We start from the raw sequence: 23,435 nt of genomic DNA, 5'->3' as shown, positions 1-23,435 counted from the left end.
TTGTCTCCACTAGGTCATCTTCATGTGAATCCGGTGGTTATACGGTTTTGTTCTAGGGATATTTCATTTTTTTAATAACGGTTTTAGCTGACATTCATGGAGAGAATGAATCCTTAGAAGTGTGCCACTAGTGAAAGGAAATCCTGTCTAGAGTATGTTTCTTTACAAAGCTGTGTCACACCATCCTTTGGGCCCTCTGCTGGAAAAGTAGAATCAAGTCTCAAATAATGCCTTTTAAATTGTATCCTCTAGTATTATAGATGTAGGACAGTACTGTATCATACCTCTGTGGATGTAAAATAGCTTGTACCTGCTTTATGATACGTAGTAGTGACCGTGCTTTATCAGAGCTGTTTTTAATGATGTTGCTCAGAATGTTTTCTTTCCAGATGATGATTGAGAAGCTAATTTAAAAAAAAAATGGTGCCAGGTACCACAAGAGTAACAGAACTGTGCTGTTTTCTCGGGTTTTGTTTTTTTACTTTTTTTTTTTTAATGGAGTGTGCTGGATGTCTCTACAGTTTTGTTCAGATGACTGCAGAACCTGGAAAAGCTGTTGCTGCTGTTGATGCATAACACACTGCTATTATTGGTCTTTTTATATAAATATAAATATGTATATACAGATATATAATTTGAATTTTTTGAAACTTTACCTGTGCTGTCAACTTTCGAAAAAAGTATCCCCGTTTACTGTGTTGAGTTGGCACTGTACAGAAATTAACAGCCATATTGGTCTAGAAATGTTGAACTTAAGTTTTTTCCATTTGTACAGGGGTAACACACTGTATTAAATATGTAAGGTCTTATATACGTGGGTTTGATTACAAAAACTAATAAAGTATTCTCTAAATTAAAAAAAAAGAAAGTAAAAAAAATCATAGAAGATGCCTTTCATCATGTAAATGGATATTCTCAGGCAGTGTCTTTCCCCAGGGAGATCTGCTCAAGGTCCTGACATAGAGTAAGTACTTGTTATTGGCTGAAGGAACAAAAATCAAGTACTATAAAACAACCACAGGATAATATCTGAATTTAATTTATTAAGTACTCCTGATTTAAAATAATATATGTCTTTGTAGATCTTCAAATCCCAAAGGATTGTGTTAGAGCTGTGATTCTCTACTTGTGGGTTGCCACCATTCATAGCAGTAGCAAAATTACAGTTATGAAGTAGCAATGAAAAAAGTTCATGGTTGGGGGGGTCACCATAACATACAGAACTGTATTAAATGGTCGAAACATTAGGAAGGTTAAGAAACCACTGTGTTCGAGGAACAGTTAGTTTAAATGAATATTTATTCACTTGGAAAAATAAAAATATTTTAATTTGGGGCTCATCATTAAAAAAAGGACCAAGCTGGTCAAAAAAATAAATAAATAAATAAATAAATTTGAACATGGGAAAGTGCCCTTCTAATACTTTGCTGTTTCTTAACAAATGATTTTTATCAGAAACAAAATTAAATTCAAGAAGATCTGGGGAATGGGATTTACCAAAACCTGATTCTGAGATGTTGTGCGATAATCACTTTACTTTTCTGAACCTATTTGATTATTGTGAAAAGGAAAATATGCACACATTCCTACAGAGATAAGAAGAGTGATTGCCTTTGCTCAAAGTGAAATGCTGTTCAAAGCTATTCTTCTTGACTGTTCAATTAGTGAAATTCTTGGTGCTCAGTTTGCATTGCTGCTGGCTTCAGTGGCATGACAACATCCATTTTCTCTTTCTGAAGCAGGGAACAAAAACAGCACCAAGGTATTTTTAATAAGGTTGTCACTACTCAAGGGGCAGTCAGCTGGTGTACACGATATGACAAAGTGATTCTTAAAGGACTGCTTATACTTATTAGACAATCTTCATCTACATAAAAAGCATAGGAAAATCTTACATCTCTACTTCTTAAGTCTTTAGTGGAATGGATTAAAATGAAAAAGAATTACTACTTACTAGGAGACAGAAGAACATAGAAAGAGTCAAGTATTGGAACGTCTACATGTATCATATTTTAAACTGTATTACAAACCTGAGTTAGGCCTTCTTCCATCTATAGATTTCATCCAAAGATGTGTTTCTTATCTTCTTAAATCTGTGAAATTGCTTAGAATTGTTACATGTAATCATGCAAATTCACAAGTCCTATTTCTTTTTTGAATTAATCAAATATCATGTTAAAATGTGGGGTTTGGAGGATTATTACTGCCATAGATATAATTATCTGATATTTCACTGATCGAAAATACAGTTGCCAGTATTGCATTGCAAAGCAAATAACCATCAAATGTTTATATTTTATTATATACTAAAGATCTGGGAAAGTTAAATGACTCTTAGTTGCTAGGCTCAAATAAGGCCTTGTTTTGCAGGAGTTTACTCTCTTTTTACTCCCTTTCTGTCACGTTTCACTTCATTGAAAATAATCTCAAAAGTAATTGCCCTGTTTTTAAAATCATGAAAGACAAATTATGATATTCCAGACTTTGATTTTTTTCCTTCTTACAATTACCTTCAGATAATATAGGACTGGTCGCAGTGCATGATATAAAATACTCTGTTACCCTAAAAGGGCCAATTTCTTGCAGACTGCCAGGATAAAGATGATTTTAATTAAATCCCACAAATCCCTTTGTACTGCAACCAAACCCTCTACAGGCCAACTGACAGAGCCCTTCTGGCATGTATAGAGTTAACTAGGTTACGGGGGTTCTTAGTTAACTTCTTTCACCAGGAATGCAATTCATGTTTACCTATATAAGGAAACCTGTTAGGCTGACCTGAGTTTGGCTTTTTTTTTTTCTCTGACTGAGAGGCATGTAAGCACACACCCTGGAGAGGGGGAGCGATTCCCAGCTGGACAGAGCAAGCTTCCTGAACGCCCCAGCCATTCAGCTGATCCGAGGCGAAGAGCAGAGTCCGTACTTGCCCTGGAGCAGCCTCCTTGGAGGACCCACAGGTTTGCCTTTTCCAGCTCCCAGTTGAGAAACAAACCTACGATCCTGGGAAAAAATGGGGAAGCCGGTGAGTCTTACTGCTCTCTCTTTCTCTATTTGCTTGCTTCTGCTAAGGGGCACGCCTCGCTGCTCTCACCCAGGAAGCAGAGGGAGAGGCATTGCTCAGCCTCTAACCCCACAGATCCTTCCTGAATAAACACAATGCTTCCCCATACCTCCAGCCAACTTTCTCTGCCGGCTTTGCACATCAAAAATCCACTGAAGCTATAATCCTAGCACCTTAGACACTCCAGAAAGTGTTTTTTCTTTTCTTTTTTTTTTTCTTTTCTTTCTTTCTTGATTTCTTTTTTTTTAAAACTGGGCAAGAGTTACCAGACCATCGCGAAGAGCAAACTTTCTCATCTTTCTTGCACTCTGAAACAGTGCAGATGAGTTTGGGGGTGCTTTCAGAGGAATGCCGAGTCCCCAAGGAAGTAAGAGTAAATCTAAGAGGAATTGTTAAATCCACAGGCAGGGTGATAGTCTGCAGAAAGAGAATTTATCATTTTAAACAAGGCAGGCTGAAGTAACATTTTTCATTCCCGAGGAGCAAAACACTTGCATCCTGTATATGTAATAAAGGACACCTTCTGAGACACTGAGGAGAGAAAGCAACAGAGCTGCCTCCTTTGTTCTAGACAACATATAGAAATTCACTTTTGCATTTTGACAACTAGCATGTGGCTGTTTATATATAAAGTGCAAGTGATAAATAAGGCATTATGTTGAGGGCACTGCTGTCAACTGAGTTAAAAACTGGCTGTGCTCTACACATACATAAAACTCTCAGTCTGCCTATAATTAAATACGAGGATGTGAAAGTGTTTAGCAAACTTACAGCAACATTTTAGTTACACTTCAGAATAGTCTAATGTAAAAGGTAACTGTGAAAGGAGTTCGAAGAACTGGTTCCCCCAACTTCAGAGGCATAGGTAAAATATTTGAAATGAAAGTTACTTGTCAAAAGTGATTTGCAATAAGGTATAAATTTGTAAATTTTATTTTTGTAAGGGTAACTGGTTTGTTGATTTTGGTTATTTCGGGAGAGTTTTGATACATGATGTGACTGCTCATCTTTCAAATAAATGTCTTTTTTCTGTCACGCACAATATATTATCCTAAAAAAAAATGTGTAGCGGGATTGTGCTACTGACTGCAACAGGTGGCAATGAGGTTGCAGATTTGTGATAATAGTATATTAATTTCCTAAATCAATATTAAGGTAAGTACTCAAATCAGATTTGACAGAATGAGCACTTTTTGTTGATAATTAAAACTCGTATTCTGCTCTTCTGTTTATAGCGAGGTTATTGTCTTAAAAGAGATTGGCATCTGACTATTCCTAAGAACAAAAGCTCTGGCCAGTTTTACTTAGGGTCCTTGATGCTAAACAATACAGCCATGTTTAATAACACGATTTAAATGCTGCTTATTCACTACCATGAGGAAGCAGTGGGAAAAGGGGGGTCTATCATATGGGAGACATTTTATTAAAAAAGCAAGAGCAGTGAGGGGACAATGCAAATATTTAAAGTTTGTTATATGCACACTGTTGCTAGGGAGAAAGGGGGGAGTGTTAATATTGTACAGCTATCAGTGGGAGTGACTAACCCAGGAGACACAAAACACTGTTTTAAAATATACACTTAATAGCAGATGGTTTAATACCAGGTTGTCTCACCATGCTACCAATTAGATGGCCCCAAGCCAAATCAACTGGCATGACTACCGTTTATACTGTGAGTTGATGTGTACATTGTTATTATGTGCTATTTACATTAACAGCCAAGGGAAGATATAACCAGGAAGACATAAAAGTCTCCTGGGCCACAGAGTGTGAGGGTGTTCATAAGGATTTTGTTTTCACATTTAACTTCCTTGCCAGTGACATATGAGTTGCTGCAGATGGTTGGAAGTATTAGCTATAGAGTAATATATGCATCTCCGGCTCCTCATAAGTTCACTTAGGGGTAACAATACTGAATATGGAATGGGATACTTTGGCATTATCAGAGTTCCATGTGGATGTCTTGAATTCATTTAGTGTCCAAATTATCTTCCAATCTAAAACAGGATGCTATAGTTTTACATTAACTTTTCCAATTTACTGATGCTATGTTCTGGTGTGAAGAGTACAACCACTTAGCAGCACCCTTAGAACTATGAGATGGTCAGAGCCTTCCAGGTTTTTGAAAAAAACAAAAAGGCTAAAAAAAATCTTGGGTTCTGGGGATGGTGAAGATAGGTCTTCTAAGAATTTTGATGTGTTCATGAGTTGTGATTTCCTGAAAGAAGTGTGATGTGCGCCCTATAAAGTATAGTTAGCTACAAAATTACTAATGGCCTCTTTTGGGGTGGTATCTTGTTATCTTAGGGCATTCTTTACGAAAATGTTGGCCAGTAGATGGGCTGCCTAGCACTGCTTATGAATGGCTTTCAGACATGACTTCTTTGTTTATACTCCTAGTATCTTGGGCAGAAAGCTGGATTTAGATGCAAAATTCCTTGAAGACAATTTCTATACCTCAGTTTTTCTAATATACTAGACAAATTCGATCATATTCTATACTTGATATAATGTCTAAAGGCAAGGAAACTGCCAATGACAATTCAGGCTCATGATCCTGATTATGAAAACCAAAATGCTACAAATTTGTTTGCCTTAAAATTCAAGAAAAATATTCTAATTTTTATTACATTCCCTGAGATTATTGGACTTTTCAAATCCTGTCTATCTCATTTAACTTCAGCTGCATTTTTATATAGATATATATATTTTTTCTCTCCCTCCCTCTTCCCCCTTTCTCTCCCTCTCCCTCCCCAGTGTGGTGTGTGTGTGTGTGTGTGTGTGTGTGTGTGTGTGTGCTTTATTCTAGCCTTTGATGGATTGTTTTTGTAGCTAGCGTTTGATTATTCCTTCTATTATTCTGTTTTGGTTGGGATTTTCGGCCTTTATCTGCCTACCATTTGACAGCAATTACCATTTTTAACTTGCATTATTAAATCCCATTATATTCATCCAACAAATAATATTCAAACACTTTATGAAGTCCTATGTTATTTTATGTACTCTGAGGAAATGCATGCATGTAAGAGACAGATAAACTTTTATTGTGTCTCCTTGAAACAGATAGCATCCATGTAAAGAGAAATCTCATAATGTGAATGGTACACAGCATGTGAAATGTAGTTTAATGCTAAGTCGTTTAGTTACTCCGTTTGTTATGCTGATCAATCTATAAGTCAGAACTTCCTATCTCAAGGGTAAAATATACTGCTAGGTTCTGGACAGTTAACTGACATGGTAAAAAGATTTAAATAACCAAATAAGGTCCACATAAGATTATGTCAAGTAGACGTCAAGGAGCTTCATATGCTGACAGAGGGAAGAAACCACTATAATCTCACTACCGGGCATGCCTAAAAGGCAGAGGTACTCCTGTGTGGAAGCACTTTATATTTTGTTAATGTATTTACAATTCTACTATGTCATTCTGGGTTTGGGTTCTTTGGTAGAGAGTTTGATTGGTATACAAACTACCCTAGATTCCATCATCAGCATAGCAAATTGTTTTCTCTTGGATTGTCAAGGATTCTTAGGGCACAACACAGAGAAGAAGCATTTCTAGAACACTAGGTAAGACAAGAGCTTTGGATACTCAGCACCCCCTGGGAAGTCATTAAGGTAGGAGTTCTAGTAACACTTCTTGTGAAGTAAAAAGAGCAACTGTTCCCGTTACTTTAAAACAATTGAACCTATACCTTAAATGGAAAGGGGTTAGTTAATGCTAATCTTCATTTTAAAAGACAAATAAAAGTAGACTCCAGTGCTCAGGGGAATACAGCATTCTTAGGATGCTTTGATTTGTGTGTGACAGAGTATGCTCACACTCTCTTGTGGGTTGCTTCTCATTTGTTTCAACTTGAGACAGAAATGAAATTAAGCAGAACCTCCTCAATTTGACAGTTTGAGTTTTAACACGTGACAAAATTGGAATTTTTGTCAAAGAGCTTGAGCCAGGAAATGTATTATTTATAGGTATTGTTCTGCAACAGAGGCCTTGGCTATTTAAGCCAAAATTATTCTCCCCCTTGAGTATCTAATTGTATAGTTATTTATATCCACACTGACACACTCACCTACATGTATTGCCTTAGGAAAGAAAGCAGTGTATAAACTACCAGAGAGCATATAACAAGTTTACTCTCACTGATAACCTTGGCTCAAAGTTAAAAAAACAAAACAATGGTAGTGTTTCCCAAGTTTGCTCTGAAGCTGTGGACAATGGTTTGGGACATGTGATTTAAACTTCTTGGGGATTTGATTTAGTCAGAAATCTACAGGTATATTGATGTGCCCTTTATTATTTTACACATATTGAAAGTCTTCATGTTTGTGAACTCATGTGATATAATGCCGAGCATACAGTCAGTCAATACATATTTGTGGGTTCAGAACTGAGATTACGGGTCTTCCATTAAATAATGGTAGGATTAAAAAAGTAGAAGCAAGAATATACTGATAGCCCACTTAAGTAATTTAAAAATTGTGGTTCATGATACAAGAGGAAACTTCTAGTGTCTATACTAGGTCCTTTTTGCTTGTTTGTTTATATATAGAGAGAGATTGGGTTGTTACAGGCTGTGATCCAGCTAGTATTAAAATGACTGTCTACTAATGGAAAGTCCTTGAAGTTGTTCAATCCAAAAACCTGGATGTCCCAGTGGGTTTTCAATATATGCCAGGAACCTGAAGAAGTAGGCTGTAATGCTAATAAATGAATAAGCTTATCAGTGTGAGCTAAAGCAAGCAGGAAAAGAGAAAGCAAACTTCCTTCTCCTATGTCTTTTATATAGCTTGCCAGAAGAAGGTGTGTCCCAGATTAAAGGTGGCTTTTCCACTTCAAAAGACCTGCATTAAAGGTGTATCTTCTCAACTCAAAGAGCCAGAAGAGCAGTAGGTCTTTCCACTTCAAATGATTTAATTAAGGACAAATCTGTCACAGGTATAGCTAAGTGTTTGGAGTTCAGTTATTTTCAGATATTGACAACCATGAATAGCCATCACACCCTGCAAGGTTTTGTGTTTAAGGGTCTTCATCTAATGATGTCTATAGTAGTCTATCTTATCTGAACTTTGAAGCCTTTTTTCCCAAAGTCACATATTTTATAAGGAAAGAAAATCCTTACTTCATGTCTACTTACTTGATTTAATAGCTTGAAAGTTTTCCAGAAGCAACAACAGGAAAGGAAAGGTTAGAAAATCAACTGGAAAACAAGTACAACAAAAGAGTTTCCTTAAAAAAAAGTCTCCCTGGCTTCATTAATGATTTTTCAGGGGTATCTACGGTTAGCTGTTCTCATGGAATCATACCTCCAAGGTCTTCATGTACTACATCCTATACTAGGAAAAGAAAACATTTACTGTGACATGGCTTCCAAGCCCAGTTGAGCTGATATGCCTTAGCAAGACTTTCCTCCTTATTAAGACAATTGGGAACCATATGGTTCTTGAGTGATGAAGATATTCATGAAATGTAGATCAAGTGCCCCCTATATTAGAAGTTTGTCACCAAATTTATGACACCATCTTTTATAATTATATGCCCCTATGAAAGAAAAAAAATGAATCTATATTGGAACTACTTTGTTCTTCATTTATTGAAAGCACCCCTTTAGGCATATTTAGGATGAATATTTAAGATTGTATCTGTCTCTTCTCCATCCATTAAATGAAAACTACAGGTGATGTAAACCTCTTAAGTAGTTTCAAATTTCATGTGCAAAGGGAATACTTAATGTCCACATATCAATGTTTATCACCTTACAGTCTAAGGCTTAAGTGGAACCTGTATTTATGTAGATAATATTCTATCATATGAAATAAACATGAATAAACTATAACATAGCAAATAGTAAAGGTGTTACATCTAATCTGGAGCCACATGTGCCATAATATCACAATAGGAAGGTTTAGCTAATCAGAGTGACGTTTGTCATTAGAAAAATCCACATTGGCAACAACATAGAAAACAGATCAGATATAAGGGATGCCAGAGTGATTTGCTGTAGACCAAACAGGACCAAGGAAAGCTACCTGGGAAAGAAGATATCTACATATAGTAGTGCTATAGTGACAGAGGTGAAGAGAGAGAAATTTTAATGATATTTCAGAGTTGATATCATTCAGAGGTGACTAAAATATTGAACAGGGAAATAGTGACTGACAAGAAAATGCAAAAGAAAAGTTCCATGACACATTTAGTTTACATAACTATAGACATAGTTGTAGTATCTTTAAAGTTGAGAGTAAGGCAAGGTCACCTGGATTTGGGACAGAAAATTAATTATTTGTACCTCAGTGGAAAAGAAAAGGTATAAGTTTTGAGACTGAATTTTATGGTGCAATGTCTCAGAGGATATGTTAAAAAATTATGCCTTGAACAGCTACAATAAGGGTTGGTGGTAGAATTAAAAGAGATGCAAGGTAGTTATTCCTTGGAAGTCTTAGGAAGGAGTTAACATAATCCCACATGTTTACTACTGCTGCAAGTTGAAAGGAGATTAGTAATTTCCTGGGTGTAGAATAGGGGTGGCATGGTGTGGTGTGGTGTGGTGTGGTGTGGTGTGGTGTGGTGTGGTGTGGCATGGCAGCAGAGAATTCAACACTATAACTTTTCCAAAGTGAAGATTTCTCCTTGGTAATAACATACAGAAATGCTATTACCTTCAATTCTTTGGTGAATTCTTTCATTTTCACTTCAGCTTCTCCTCTTGGATGAAGGTATACCATAAAAGAACAAGCTAGACATTTTCGGCCAAGGTTCCTTATCACTTGTAAAATGGACTATAAGACATAGGACGTTTAACCCAAGAGTTTACATTAACTGATGGGCACATGATTAATTTCATGTTCACTTCAGGATTTGTGCGAAGATTTTGCCATTCTATTCTTCCAACATTCTCAGAAAACGTTTTCTACAATATTTGTAATTCCACTGTCTGGCCTCAGGAAATTCCTCTCTAGGTTCTAAGTATTCTTTAAAAAGCAAGTTATTAGACGATGAAAGCCACAGCTAGAGGAAAAGGAAACCCAGAAAATGAGCAGCTGATGGGGAGGAAAGGGTTAAGCTTTATAGATTACAGATATTAGCACCCCCTCTCTCTGCAGGTGTTCGGGCATTGCCAGATGCAAGTCACTAGCAATATTCTCCCACTGTCTTGCTCCTTTATTTCCCATTGTTCTTGGCACATGTTATTTAACTCTTTTGATGTGGTTTTCATTGTTAGACCTGAGTGAATGCTTACAATTACACTAACACTTATACATAAATGCAGATACAAGCCACATTTACTAGTCACTGAATTATTAAAATGTCTGAATTAATTATCAAGATCTTATTCAGTTGTTTCTTTATATATGAGTGCTTATTTTCATATAGAAGTAAGTGGTACAGAGTGGGAGGCTTGCCAGTCTGTCATTTTATTTATAAAATATTTGGATGAAGTATTTTGAGTTTTCTCTATGTACTCTCAGGTAACTGGATTGTGCTTGGTTCTTAATTTCTGTATTTGTTATTTGACTGTGTATATTCTAGTTGGGATTTAGCTGAGAGGTGGGTTTGTAAGTAAGAACACTGGAAGCTGGTTATCTAAAAGAGAAATCTTGGGCATGTTTGGCAAGTTTGTCTTCCTCTTCCTACTCCCTCTACTTCCAAGCCTTCAGTAATTTCTACTCTTCTATATGCCCCATTTTGACACAAATGCCTTTAAAATTATAAGGGTGTTGTGAAACATTCATTTCAAATCTGAATTTTATCTCGCAGAGGGACTTCCATTTTCACATTTTAAAAATCCTCTTGGCTTTGGCTTTGCCAAAAAATAGGATGCTTGATAGTGTCAAATCAGAGAAAGAGTTCACTTTGTCCAGGAATGCAGATACCTGCCAATAAATCATTTGCTAGTAGACAGAAGAAATTGAAGAAATTCAGCAGAATGATCTAGGGTGAAGGTCACATCAAACAGTACAGTTGGTGAAAAATGGTGAGAACTTCTATTTCCAGACTCCTGAGTCAAGCTCTTTCAAAGATAACAGTCTGAGCTTTACACACCATCAAGCTTCTTGGTCTGTTTAAGTAAAAGGAGGGAGGAAGAAGGCTTCTGCTAACAGAGTATAGGTCATAAATTAGCTAATAAAATATGTCCCAAGTTATCTCTTAAATAGTCTCTTTTATATATACTTGTCTATTTGATTTATCTTTTTCTATACTCGTTCAAGGTTGTGTTTTGGTAGCCTAAGTCAATATGTAAGTTTTAAGTTATATGACCCACCTTCTTGTAAGGAAAACACTGTGTGTGTGTGTGTGTGTGTGTGTGTGTGTGTGTGTGTGTGTGTGTGATATACAATTTGTTGCTGTTGACCAAAAAATCTAAAAGTTACCTTCTCACTTCAATATATAATATTAGTTCAATGAAGCATGTCTTTTGTTATAAAATATACTTAGCTTTTTAAAAAATAAATTTTAATAAGGCTCCCATTTTTTCAGGACTTTTGTAGTTCTATTATGGCCAAGGGTGCCTAGATAGCACCCTTATTTTATCTACTAGAGCCACAATCGATGCTAAGGCAACACTACATGTATTTATGTACATTTCTGTATACATTACACACATAGCTATATATGTGTATGCATTACACATATGACAATGCATTTAAAATGATTTTGACAGTAAAGTTCCAATCAGTGTTTGTTATTTTCAACATCTAAAAAATGATGAAAGAAGAAAAGAAAGTGGCATGTTTTTTATGACCACATGTAATGACTTAGAGGTAATTAGATGATCAAAGAGGCAAGGCTGGGAGGGGAAATAAACAGGAACTATTACAAGAGGGGAGGTGCTAAAGCAACAAAATCTGCTCTCCCCTGCCCACCTGCTACCACACAGAAGCAAAATCCCACTAAGCAACGAGGTACGGGATGAAAGGATCAATAAAACTGGGAGGGCACATATTTTAAGAAAACTGAAAACACAGGAAGCAGAAAAATGAAAGAGAACAAACGAAAGTATGGGAAAGACACTTCAGGGAAAATGCATTAAAATTCTAAGAAACGAGCAAATAAACGTCAATGAAGGAAGAAATAAAAAGGAAAACTTAGCAACAAGAACACATCACTCCAGAGAAGCTGAGAAATTAGAAGAAGAAATGAGAAGAGGGTACTGTTATCTCACATTCAAAACTGCCTGGCCAATTTGTAGGTTCCTAAGAATAAGTAAAATTGACTTGTGAAGATAATAGTACTTGTCCAATCTTCTGCCATATGAGTATAAATGCAATTTGCTTTTTTTTAAATGTCTTTTCCTTATACCAACATGAGTGACAAAGAATCCAGGACTTCTTAGATGCTTCAGAGGAGTCTGCCCTCCCAGACTTAGTAAATGGCTATTCTAGGCCAATGAACAATAGCCTGGTGGCTTTAAAAGCTAATCCTCCACGTGCTTCCCATACTCCTCAGAGATATTCATTAAACCCACAGCACCTGGCTTAGTATTTATAAAACACTTTACACTTCTGAAAGGGAAGTAAAGGGTGAGAGGTCTGTGGATCCATTTCTATTGTTAAGCATTACCTAAGTACCAGGGCTTCACTTGGTGACTGCCAGACAGCTGGAGCATGAAATCCCAAATCCACCTCCCTGGGATTTTGCTCACAATAACTTAATGCTTATAAGTCAGTACCCTGAGTGGGTAACTTTTTTAGGACAAGTTTGCATATTATAATATATCACACATCTCAAGGTCTCTTTCAGAAAACCATTTTGACATAGTGTGTCAACAGTGAATTATTGATTCTTACCTGCATCAAGGAATAATGCTCAGAGTGGCTGGGAAAAGCTTACCAGTTGTTGGCTCAATTGTGCAGCTCTATTTAAAGCTCTAGTGGGTAATTCAGATGATGGCAAACTTCACTTTGACACAGTGCCATAGCACTTCCATTAGTGCCCTCGCTAGAGCACAAACATCTGCTTGCTTTTATTGTCCATGTGTTACTTAAGATAGTCTATTGCTTTATGACGTAAATCACTGGAATCTACTGACTATTTTTAAAGACTCTTTTAGTGTTTCCTTGAAATGATCACTTTATAGTTGTTTAATAATTGGCCCTTTAGGTACACAAAAATTACAAAGATTATATTTTCTACTCTTCTGACCTTTTCCAGATATTGCTTGTTGTAAAATTCTTTATCTTTGGGGGTTGTGTGATTCATAGGTTTACATTGTCACATCAAGTCAAAAGAAAGTACATTTGACTCAAGGTAACTTACCTGTTCTTTTTCTGTTCGCCGACCAGAGTTGTGTGGATTTCCTTATTTCAGTTCACCTTGAAAGGCTTTGCTGTTGCCTTCTTTATGCACTTATCTTGTCCTGACAGGCTGCTGAGCAATTTGCTTGCCCTCCAGTATATTCATGTGTCCAGTACAGATAAGTTTCATGACAGCCAGGTCTATCATTTTCATTCCAATGGACTGGGTGTATTCCAGGACCCCTTTCATCAGCAATTTTGTCTTACTTTTACAGTGAATGAAGGCCTAAAGCCATGGGACTCCATGATATGAAGGCTCTAGTATATGAAAAACAAACACCATCAAATATGATTCAAAATCTGAGCAAATATTGGCCTTAGGTGTAATGAATACTAAAACAACTCCCCTCAGCCCAATAATTAGAAAATCTCAGGAGGACATGACTCTGCGTACTGGGTCTTACAACTTGTAAAATATTCCCCAATAATCCATCTGGAAGAGCACTTTCATATTATGCCAGAAAATGAGGTGCTTACTCAGGTCCTAGGATTGCAAGGAGCCAGGAAGTTTCCAGGGATTTCCTAGGGGAAGAATTTTGGAAGATGCTAATTTGAGGATTGTGAGAGTTCTTGAGACTTGCCAGAGAATTAAGACAAGAACTCATTGGGTGATTTTGAGAGTGCAGAGAGAATACATGTGGATATGTGAGGTTGGAATGATTTCTTTCCACTTGACATCTATGTGTTTCTTGCTCTCCCTGAATATTGCATTTATGAAAATGGGAAAGAAAAAAAGATCATGTCCCAAAGGGAAACATTTAGAGAGCTGGGGAAAAAGCATCTATTGCCTCATGACTGAGAAAGGAAAGAATGCAGTGGAGAAATCTGAAGTCACTAATTGCAAATAAAATTAACAATTCCTGTGTACTGTTTAAGACAAAGATTTTGTGTTCCATAAGTTAAAAATAAAGGGGCATGAGTAAAGATTCTCATAGTACATTTGAATTTAAATTTATTTCATCTGGAGCTGACAAGGGCTCAATGGGTAAAGTACTTACCACCAAGCCTGATGACCTGAGTTGGATTCTTAGACCCATTATTGTGAAGGAGAGAACTGACTCATGTAGGTTGTCCTCTGATTCAGACAAGCTCACTAAGGCACAATATATGTGCCCATACCTACACATATATGCGAATGTGTGCAAAAGCACCCATACATGTTCACAGACACACACAGAGAGAAACACACACACACACACACACACACACACACACACACACACACACACTTTTCTATTCCAGTCAAAGGAAAGTGTAAGAAAGTAACTCACCATGTTTTTCTAGTCTGTAGTTTGTCACAGCTACCATCACTCACTGTTTAATGCCCTCTAAGGTTGCACAGAAATACTTAGAAGTATGACATTATTTACAGCTACAAAGACATCTTAGAATCTTGACTGAGTCACTTGCTAGCTGGATGGGAAACATTTAACTCCCTAGCCTTTCAACATCATCTTCTCCAGGGCACATGGTAAGACTAAATTAGAAGTAAACACAATATTCCAAGCAGAGTAAATACTTGGGAAATCCTGGCTAATATTGTCTCTGAGTGAACACAGAGGGAGCGAATGTCCAGTGTTTGATAAATGATAGCCCTAAGAAGTTGTCATTCTTGACAAAGCAGGCAAAATATACCACGTCTAGGAGAGAAAAAGCCCATTGAACTTGTTAATAGTCCTCTTACTCCAAATCACTCAGGATTGTTTAGACTTCCTTCAGAGACCTGTAGACTTAGGTAAGACATAAAATGTCCATTAACATAGCCAAGGAAATGGATTGATAATACATAGAAACAATGACTTAATAAAGGAAAAGGCAAACATTTGTTTTATATCACTCTGCTCATTTAATTCAGAATGAACAGCTTTATACCTTCAAAGGATTTTCCTATACTAGACCTGACTGAAGTTTTACATATAAAATATTTTGCAAGTGAATTTAAGTTAATGCTACTAAAATATTTAGTGATTTCAGGCAATCATTCTAACATATGTTGGCTCAAAACTAATTTTTAAAAGTTTTGCCTGAAGACAAATTCTCTGTAAAAATGCTTGAACAAATTAAACACAAAGTTAAAATTTGTTTGGAAGATGATGTTTCACCCAGTCTGGTTTTATATTTCCTCTTGGATTAGAAACATGTTAGTCATTTAAAAAATATACATATCCTGAAGACATATTTCAATAGGGCAAAACCCTTAATCAACAACAAAACCCTATTTCTATAAATACACAAAGATGGCAGTAATGCGGAATGAAAGAATTTAGTGTCTGTGGCCATCTCTTCTTTCTGCTACTCTGGAGGAAGTATTCTTTCTATGTAAAAGAAAACCAAGTTGACCTCATCTGAAAACAGTAATTATAGCAATTTTGCAATGCATTGTATTGTTAAGTCTACTTAGCTGAAACATACCCACCCACTTTTACTTTTTCATTTTTTTAAGTATCTAAATCATGGACAAATTATTGTTTGATTATTTTGTTCAAAGGCAGTTATATCTATCTCTCTGAAATGATTAAACATAGGACTACTAAAAAACAATCAGTTTCAATCCTTCTGATAAAAATTAAAGAACACAGTCTTATATTCTCGAGCGTGGATGTTGTATTTTCCTTTTCACATCTCTGATCCTTCGAGGCTTCTCATCTTTCATATGTTCTATACTCAATCCCACAGAATAGCTAACAGTTCAGAAAATCCTGAAAGATCAACACCAACAGATTATCATGGCCCTATTTTCATTGTCTAATTTGAATTATCTAGTAAGGTCACATAATTTTGTTTCTTGAGTACAAGAAAGGAAGGAAGAAAGAAAGGAAGGAAGGACACAAAGAAAGAAAGAAAGAAAGAAAGAAAGAAAGAAAGAAAGAAAGAAAGGAAGGAAGGAAGGAAGGAAGGAAGAAAGAAAGAAAGAAAGAAAGAAGGAAAGAAAGAAAGAAAGAAAGAAAGGAGAGAGTCAGTTTGCAGAAGCTGAGGCCTGTCATCTCACTTGGGTGGGTATCCACTGCTGTCTTTCTCCTACATTCTCCTTATGGAACCATTTCAATAAGATGTGGTTCTGTGGAGATACCTGTGCTCACCTATGGATCACCTTAAATATGCTCTTAAGTGCCATTTTGGAGGTAATGTCTGTTAAATGATATACAGCATGCCACATTCTAAATTAGATTTTCCCACACGCAAATAGGAGTAATGCCCACTGTTGATTTAGTTATTGACATGGAATAGTAATAACTTTAAACATAGTAAGTAGGGAAATGTCTCATGGCAATTTAAATATACTGGGAATGATTCAGCATGAGAGAAATCCAGTCTTTGCCAACAAGAAAATACACTGTATATTGGATGAAACAACTATAATACAAAATATAATCCACTCATTTGTTCCACAGCCATTTATTACACACCTATTTATTAGGCTATGGGGACATACATTTCCTGCCCCCAAGGAAATTGTGATTTGATAAAGAATTTTAAATAGGTGCTAAGTAGAAGCCCAAATTAAACAATTTCATTACAAACATATCAAGCATAATAGGCATGAAGAAATGTATGATCTGTTGAATACCCGAAACAAGAATTCTGACACATGCTTACATAAATATTGACCTCAGAATGACTGGTAATTAACAGAAAATTAAATATCTTACTCTTTATTTTTAAATTTTTTATTTTACTTTTTACTTATGAGTGTTTTGCCTGCATCTATCTATGTATACCATGTGCTCTGTAGTGTTTGGAAAAAGTGTGTTGGATACCCTGGAAATGTAGTTACACACCACCATGTGGTTTCTGTGAACTGAAGCTGGGTCCTCTGCAAAAGCTACATTGCTCTTAACTGCAGAGCCATCCCCTCAGTCCTGCTATTGGGGATTTATTAGCATTATTTCATACTCTGTGATCAATTTTTCTGTTGTCTACATGTGAAGTTCTGAGGTGATTGAAGACAGTGCTGTATAATAGCAAATTTCTGAATCTCCAAGTGAGAATTAGGGAAGAAAAGCAGACTTCTAAGCCTTTCCTGCAGAAATTTCTTAGGCTGGTCTTGAGATAGGGGCCCAACAGTCTACGTGTCTAACATACTTACAGTTGATGAGGATGCTGCTGATGTGAAAACTCTTGTAGTGTTTGTGTCAGATATACTGACACTGTTGCAACACCTCCCATATTTGAAGAAGACTGAACTATGGTATGCAATAACACATGGTGGTAGACAGTGAAATGACCAACCCGAGTACCAAATGTAAGGTAGAAATTAAGTGAAGTTTTCTTTGTCTCATTCGCAAATTTTCTGGTGAGATTAAGATTTGAAAAAGTAGAATTTATCAAACTTAATCAACCAACACTCTTATCAGTTCAGGCAACTAGGAACCACATAACTGTATGAATCTGGGGGCCTGATGAATGAGGATTGTTTGCTGTGGTCAAAAATTTAGTTTCCAGTTGCCGTGTTCACTCTAGTTTGCACATTCACACATTGCTCTCCTTCATTGCTTGTTTGACTGTGAGGCAGTTTCACAAGGATTCATCAAGGGAGGTTATGGGAAGAACATGAGTTCATAAAGTCCCCAAAGCCAAGTTACCCTTGCTCTTTCTTTCATGATGAGAAGCTATGTATTCCTGGCAGTTCTGTTCTGTAGCAGTTTTAAGGGTACAGTATATTGAGATGAGAGAGGAGAGAGGGAGAAGAGAGGAGAGGGGAAGGTAAGGGAGGGGAGAGGAGGGGAGGACAGGAGAGGAGAAGAGAGGGAGAAGTGGCTTTCTTTTTTTGTTCTGACTATTCTGTCTCTGGTGACCCACACTTCTAAGAGCAGTTCAGTTCTCTACTCTAGAATTTCTGAATTGGTGAAATAAGAATACAACATAACAGGGAATTTAAAATATTTTATTTGCATTTTTTATTCTGTAGATTTTGTGGCAATGTCTTTTAAAATGTATTAAATATATCCAAATACTTTTTTTAAAATGAACATATGTATGTACATATATACCTGCCTGAAACACATGCTTTAACATTTATTTCAAAGAAATGAAATTGTCCCCCCAAAACCTGTACACAAACATGAATATAAACTTTGTTTATGTTACCCTGAATCTAGAAGCAACCCAAATATTCTCCAACAAGTTAAAGGTTAAGCAAATTTGATGCCTCTTTATTGTAGAATACTATGGAGCAATGAAAAAGAATGGGTTGTTAATATGTCTAGTAACCTTGATGGATCCTCAGTGAATTATCATGAATTTAAAAAAGCCAGTGCTACATGGTTTCATAATCTATGATTCTATTAATTTGACTTGGTGGGAGAAATTATTTTTTTTTGAGAAATTATTTTAAACATAGAAAAAATTAGCGGTTGCCTAGGTGTACAGATTGGTAAAATGAGGGAGATGACTGTGTTTAAAAGGGAAATATAAGGGAGCTTTGCCGACATTGAGCTAAACACATGTATGTACATATACACTCACATGCCAGTACTAGGAAACCCTTTAAAGTCTTAGAAATGTTGGCGGCTTGCATTTGTTTCAGTATTCAGGTTGTGATGTTGTAGTATAGCTATATAAAATAACATTAAAATATAGGGAGAAACTGAGCAAAGAGGGTTAAGTGTCCTTTTTATATTATTTCTTGAAACTGCATATGGATCTTCAATTATATCAGTAAAACTTCTCATAAAAAACATCCGTGGCTATTGAGATGATTCAGTGGGCAAAACTGTTTGCTGCTACCCTTGACAACCCAAACTCAATCTCCAGGAGTCACATAGTAAAAAGAAAACCAACTCCAATAAGCTGTCCTTTAACCTCCACACACACCCTGTGGCACACAGGTACAAAGATTCACATATACCCAGGCATACACACCAAAAGCAGCATATCCTGTGGCATGCAGGTGCACACACACACACACACACACACACACACACACACACACACACAGAGAGAGAGAGAGAGAGAGAGATACACACATTTACACTTATACACAACTAATAAAATTTACTAAAATAAATATAGGAAATAATCTTTTGAGCCACCCCAGTAAACAACAATTTGCGTTAATGTGATTTAAAGTTACATGCAATAGTGTTCCCTAAGTAATTTCAATGGCTCTTCTACTTTTGTAAGTTTTCTGAAAGGGAACCATATCATACACAGGGTAAAATAAAATGCAATGCTATTCCCTACTACAAAGCTTGGCAAGCTATGGCTCACTGGCTAAATCTGTTTCTCTGCCGGTTTTCATATGATGCCTGAACAAGCATGGTTCTTTTGTTTCCAAGTTTGAAAAGCTTCAAAAGAAGTACTATTTTATGACAGGTAAAAGTAATATGAATTTCCAACTTTAGTGTTCATAAAGAAAGTGTTATGAGAACATAGCTACACCCATTCAGTTCATATTATTGTATCTGGAAGTTTTCGTAGCCCAACAGCAGAGCCTAGTAGTTGCAATGGGATTGCTGGTCTTATGGCAAAACTAGGGACTAAGATCTTACAGAACAGTTTGCCTAGCCTTGCACTTGGTGGGTTAACTTAGAATTTTCTAGACTAAGGTAACCTCTGATCAGTGATAATCTTATCATCAAAGCATTTCCTGAGGGGGAAAAATGTCTACAGTCTAAAGAACAAATGCATAAGAAAATGTCACTGTGTGAATCAATACCAGGAGTCTTAGCTTATCCATATATTCAGTCCTTTGGGAGGAATCATCAAACCCATAAACTCAGGCATGCTTGTCTGTTTACAGAGAACAAAACAGTTTACGTTTCTTATGAAAAACACATTAAAAAATGACATCTTATGGCAAGGTAGAGTCAGATCAAGTTCAAGTCATCACTCTGGTATTTGCCAGCTATATAACCTGGGCAAGTCACTCACTTCTCTGGGCTTGATAACAAGCAAGGTAAATATGTCTGCCTTTATGGATTTTGAGAGGATACAGTGAACCTGTACATCAAGAACCTACAATGTTGGATCAGACAAATGCCAATCCAAGTTGTTCCAACACAGGAGTCCTCTCATTGCTCCAATTTCTTTTATTTCTCTGTGCTGCCCATCCCTCAACTGATTTTGAAATCTGCAAGGAAGAGTTTGGTTTCTTTTATAAACATCTCTCAATCCCCATCTTTTCAGTTTCTCTGTAAGCATCTGTGGAGTGAGGTTTAAGAAAAAAAACTAGTCCATATCCCTACTGCCCAGATTTCTCTGTCAGGAGACCTGAGTGGAGATTCTGGCACAATGGAATATGAATCAAATCTCTTTTTCAATTATAGTATGAAATGTGTCTGAAGTGCTCGGGGAAACCTGCAGATTGATGTGATCCCAGGAGGTTTAATACTAGTCTCCAGTAACAGGCCAATTGATGTTTGAAAGTGTTTCCGTCCCTTTAGGTTATAAAAGACAAACTCTGTACTGAAATTATAACATAAGGGGGAAACATGAAAAAGAAAAAATACTGACTAGCCTGTTTATCACTGCTGAACTTTCTAAGTGTTCAGGCTCATGACTAACTCTACACATTGATTCAGTGGGGCCTTGGATAGGATTGTCATGCCACTCCTTTCAGAGCATGTACATCTGACAGCCAGAAGAACTATGTCCAATGTTATACTATTCCAGGAGAGGACACAAAATCCAGAATTAGGAGTTCTCCAATCTTCCAGACAGAGCAACACTGAAATGAGCAGTTCATGCCTGCATGTGACTTGTATCCTTCTTAGTGATGCTCAGTCGGAAGACTGAAGAAGCTGATTTTAAGCTAGTTTCTGGTCTAGAAAGATTTTCAGCATAACTGAAAGAGAAAGAGAAAGTGAAACACAGAAAAAGAAGAAACAAGTTTAACAATTCTTTATGTTGTTGATCAACTCAAATTTTTTTTTTAATTTGTACATTTGTTTTAGTAGGTGCCATGGCTTAAATCACTTAGTTTCTTTGTCACCCACCTTTTCCCAGATACACTAAAAAATTAAAAATCTAACACTCAGTAAGTTTTAAGCATATGTAAGTAGACTTTCCCCTCTGTGTAATTCATAGTTGCTTAGAGATAAGGTTCATCCACTTTCATCCACCAACCCAAACTGTCCAATAATAATCTTGTTGATGTCCTCTGCATGGTTGAATTTACTGTGGATGAAGTCTTTCAACCTTACTATTTCTTCATTTATACTAAACTGCCCTGCTCTTAGCAATGTTTGAAATGCATTGAATTTTCTAGATGTCTCATGCAAAGGAAATTTTTAAAGCATGAAGATTTTATGATGCCTCTGAAGAAGACCCACATTAATGCTGATATCATTGGTAATGGACCTGAGGTAGTGAAATATTGCTCCAATGTTTGCATAATGTCAAACAGTAGACGTTATCTTAATAAACAAATTGTCCTTATAGGAGTAACATTGTCTTGTGAAGCTTACAAGTAGAGTACATACTTTGACTAGGACAAAAGTTGGGGCGATCAGAACTACAAAAAATTTTGATTACCATATTTGGCTTTAAGGATGGATATCAAGGATAGAAAAGTAGCATATAATTGACAGATGAATGTAAATGGGAACCTTAGTACTACAAATTCACAAAGCCAAAGTCACCAATGGCTAGAATATCCTCGGAAGTGGTTCCTTTTAAAAGGACTCCAGATAAAACCCTGGGCTTACCAGTCTTTTCATTCCAGCTATGTGAGTCCTCAAGCATAGAGCTCATTGACTAGTAGAGTATATCCTATCTTCAAGCCTCCATTCCCACAAACTCATAAAACATACTTTCATTTATTCACTTTTTATGATTTGTCATATAGCAACAGAAACTGAAACCATTTCTTGTTGCCTTTCCATTAAAGTTCTCACAGGTGATCTTTTTTAATGAGTATTCTAAGTAAAAGTCTCATTTCTAAATAGTAAATAATTCTGTTCTGTTCATCATTTTGATCTGAGGTAACCTTCCATTTCCTTTTTCGGCTCACTGAAAGTTATACTGCTTTGTGGAAATATATTTTACTTAACTACATTAACATTTAGAATTTCCAAAAGTAATTGTTGATGTACTTCTTATTTGTTTCACATAATAAGATCTGATTGATAATGTGAAGAACTTAAGTGTCATGAGAGCAACACTTTTGGATAACTGGAATTCTGGATCTCCAGATTCATATATTATTCTAGTTGAGAAGAATGTAATGTATTCATAAATCTGAAATATAATAACATGAGACACATCTGGTTATTATTCCAACATGTAAAGAATTTAGGAGTCATGATTTCTGCTAACTCAACAAGATAAAAGAAGACCAAACAGAAAACCAATGTCTTGCCTTAAATCTATCAGTGAATTGAAGTCACAGGCCTGACTCTAACCTCTAAAACCAGAGAGGCAGCAATATACAAAGAATATAGATTACTTTCCCAGAAGTGGAAGCTGTTAAGCTCAATAGTTAGTAGGAACACTTAAATGATATCTTTGATCAATTTTTTTGGCTGATTCTACTCTAGCCTGAAAGATTTAGAGCTACAGAGAGCCTGGTATAAATAGGTATAATAAACAGGTAATACATCTAAGTTTTCCCTAAGAATCTTTTGGTGAAGATCAGAGGAAATCCTAGTGGTTGGCCAGATCAGGAGGAAGAGAATCATTGTATGAAATACAAACTAACTCTTGTATTTATTTAATTATTTTATTTATTTACGTCCCAGATGCTGCCCATCTCTAGTCCTCCTCACAGAATTCTTTACCCCAATTCCCCTCCCCTTGATCTTTGAGATGGTGCCACTCCCCCTGATATCCCTCTAGCCTGAGGCATGAAGTCTTTTCATGATTAGGCACATCCTCTTCTACAAGGCAGCTCTCTGATTTATTTATGCCAGGGTACTTGAACCAGCTTGTGTATGCTCTTTGGTCAGTTGCTCAGTTTCTCGGAGCTCCCAGGGGTCCAGGTTACTTGACACTGTTGATCTTCATATGGGATGATGGGCCATCCTCTTCAGGTTGTTCAATCCTTGTCCTAACTCGTTCATAGGGTTCCTCAAACTCTGTCCCATGCTTGGCTGTGGGTGTCTATATCTGTCTCAGTCAGCTGTAGGGTAGAACCTCT

At 36.5% G+C, this 23,435-nt stretch overlaps 1 protein-coding gene across 1 annotated transcript in view; it reads left to right on the top strand.

Annotated features, from left to right (window-relative positions):
• The first annotated feature begins 2,354 nt into the window (after positions 1-2,354).
• Positions 2,355-23,435, top strand: part of Mid1 (midline 1) — a 374,802-nt gene continuing 353,721 nt past the window's right edge. Inside the window, exon 1 of the mRNA XM_017602142.3 lies at positions 2,355-3,022. The gene's annotated coding sequence lies outside the window, so the exon portion shown is untranslated. The remainder of the gene's footprint in view (positions 3,023-23,435) is intronic.

The sequence above is a fragment of the Rattus norvegicus genome, chromosome X, assembly GCF_036323735.1.
Source record: "Rattus norvegicus strain BN/NHsdMcwi chromosome X, GRCr8, whole genome shotgun sequence".
Classification (NCBI taxonomy): Eukaryota; Metazoa; Chordata; class Mammalia; order Rodentia; family Muridae; genus Rattus; species Rattus norvegicus.
The sequence above is the reverse complement of the archived record's forward strand: the minus strand, read 5'-3'. Positions and strand labels throughout refer to the sequence as shown.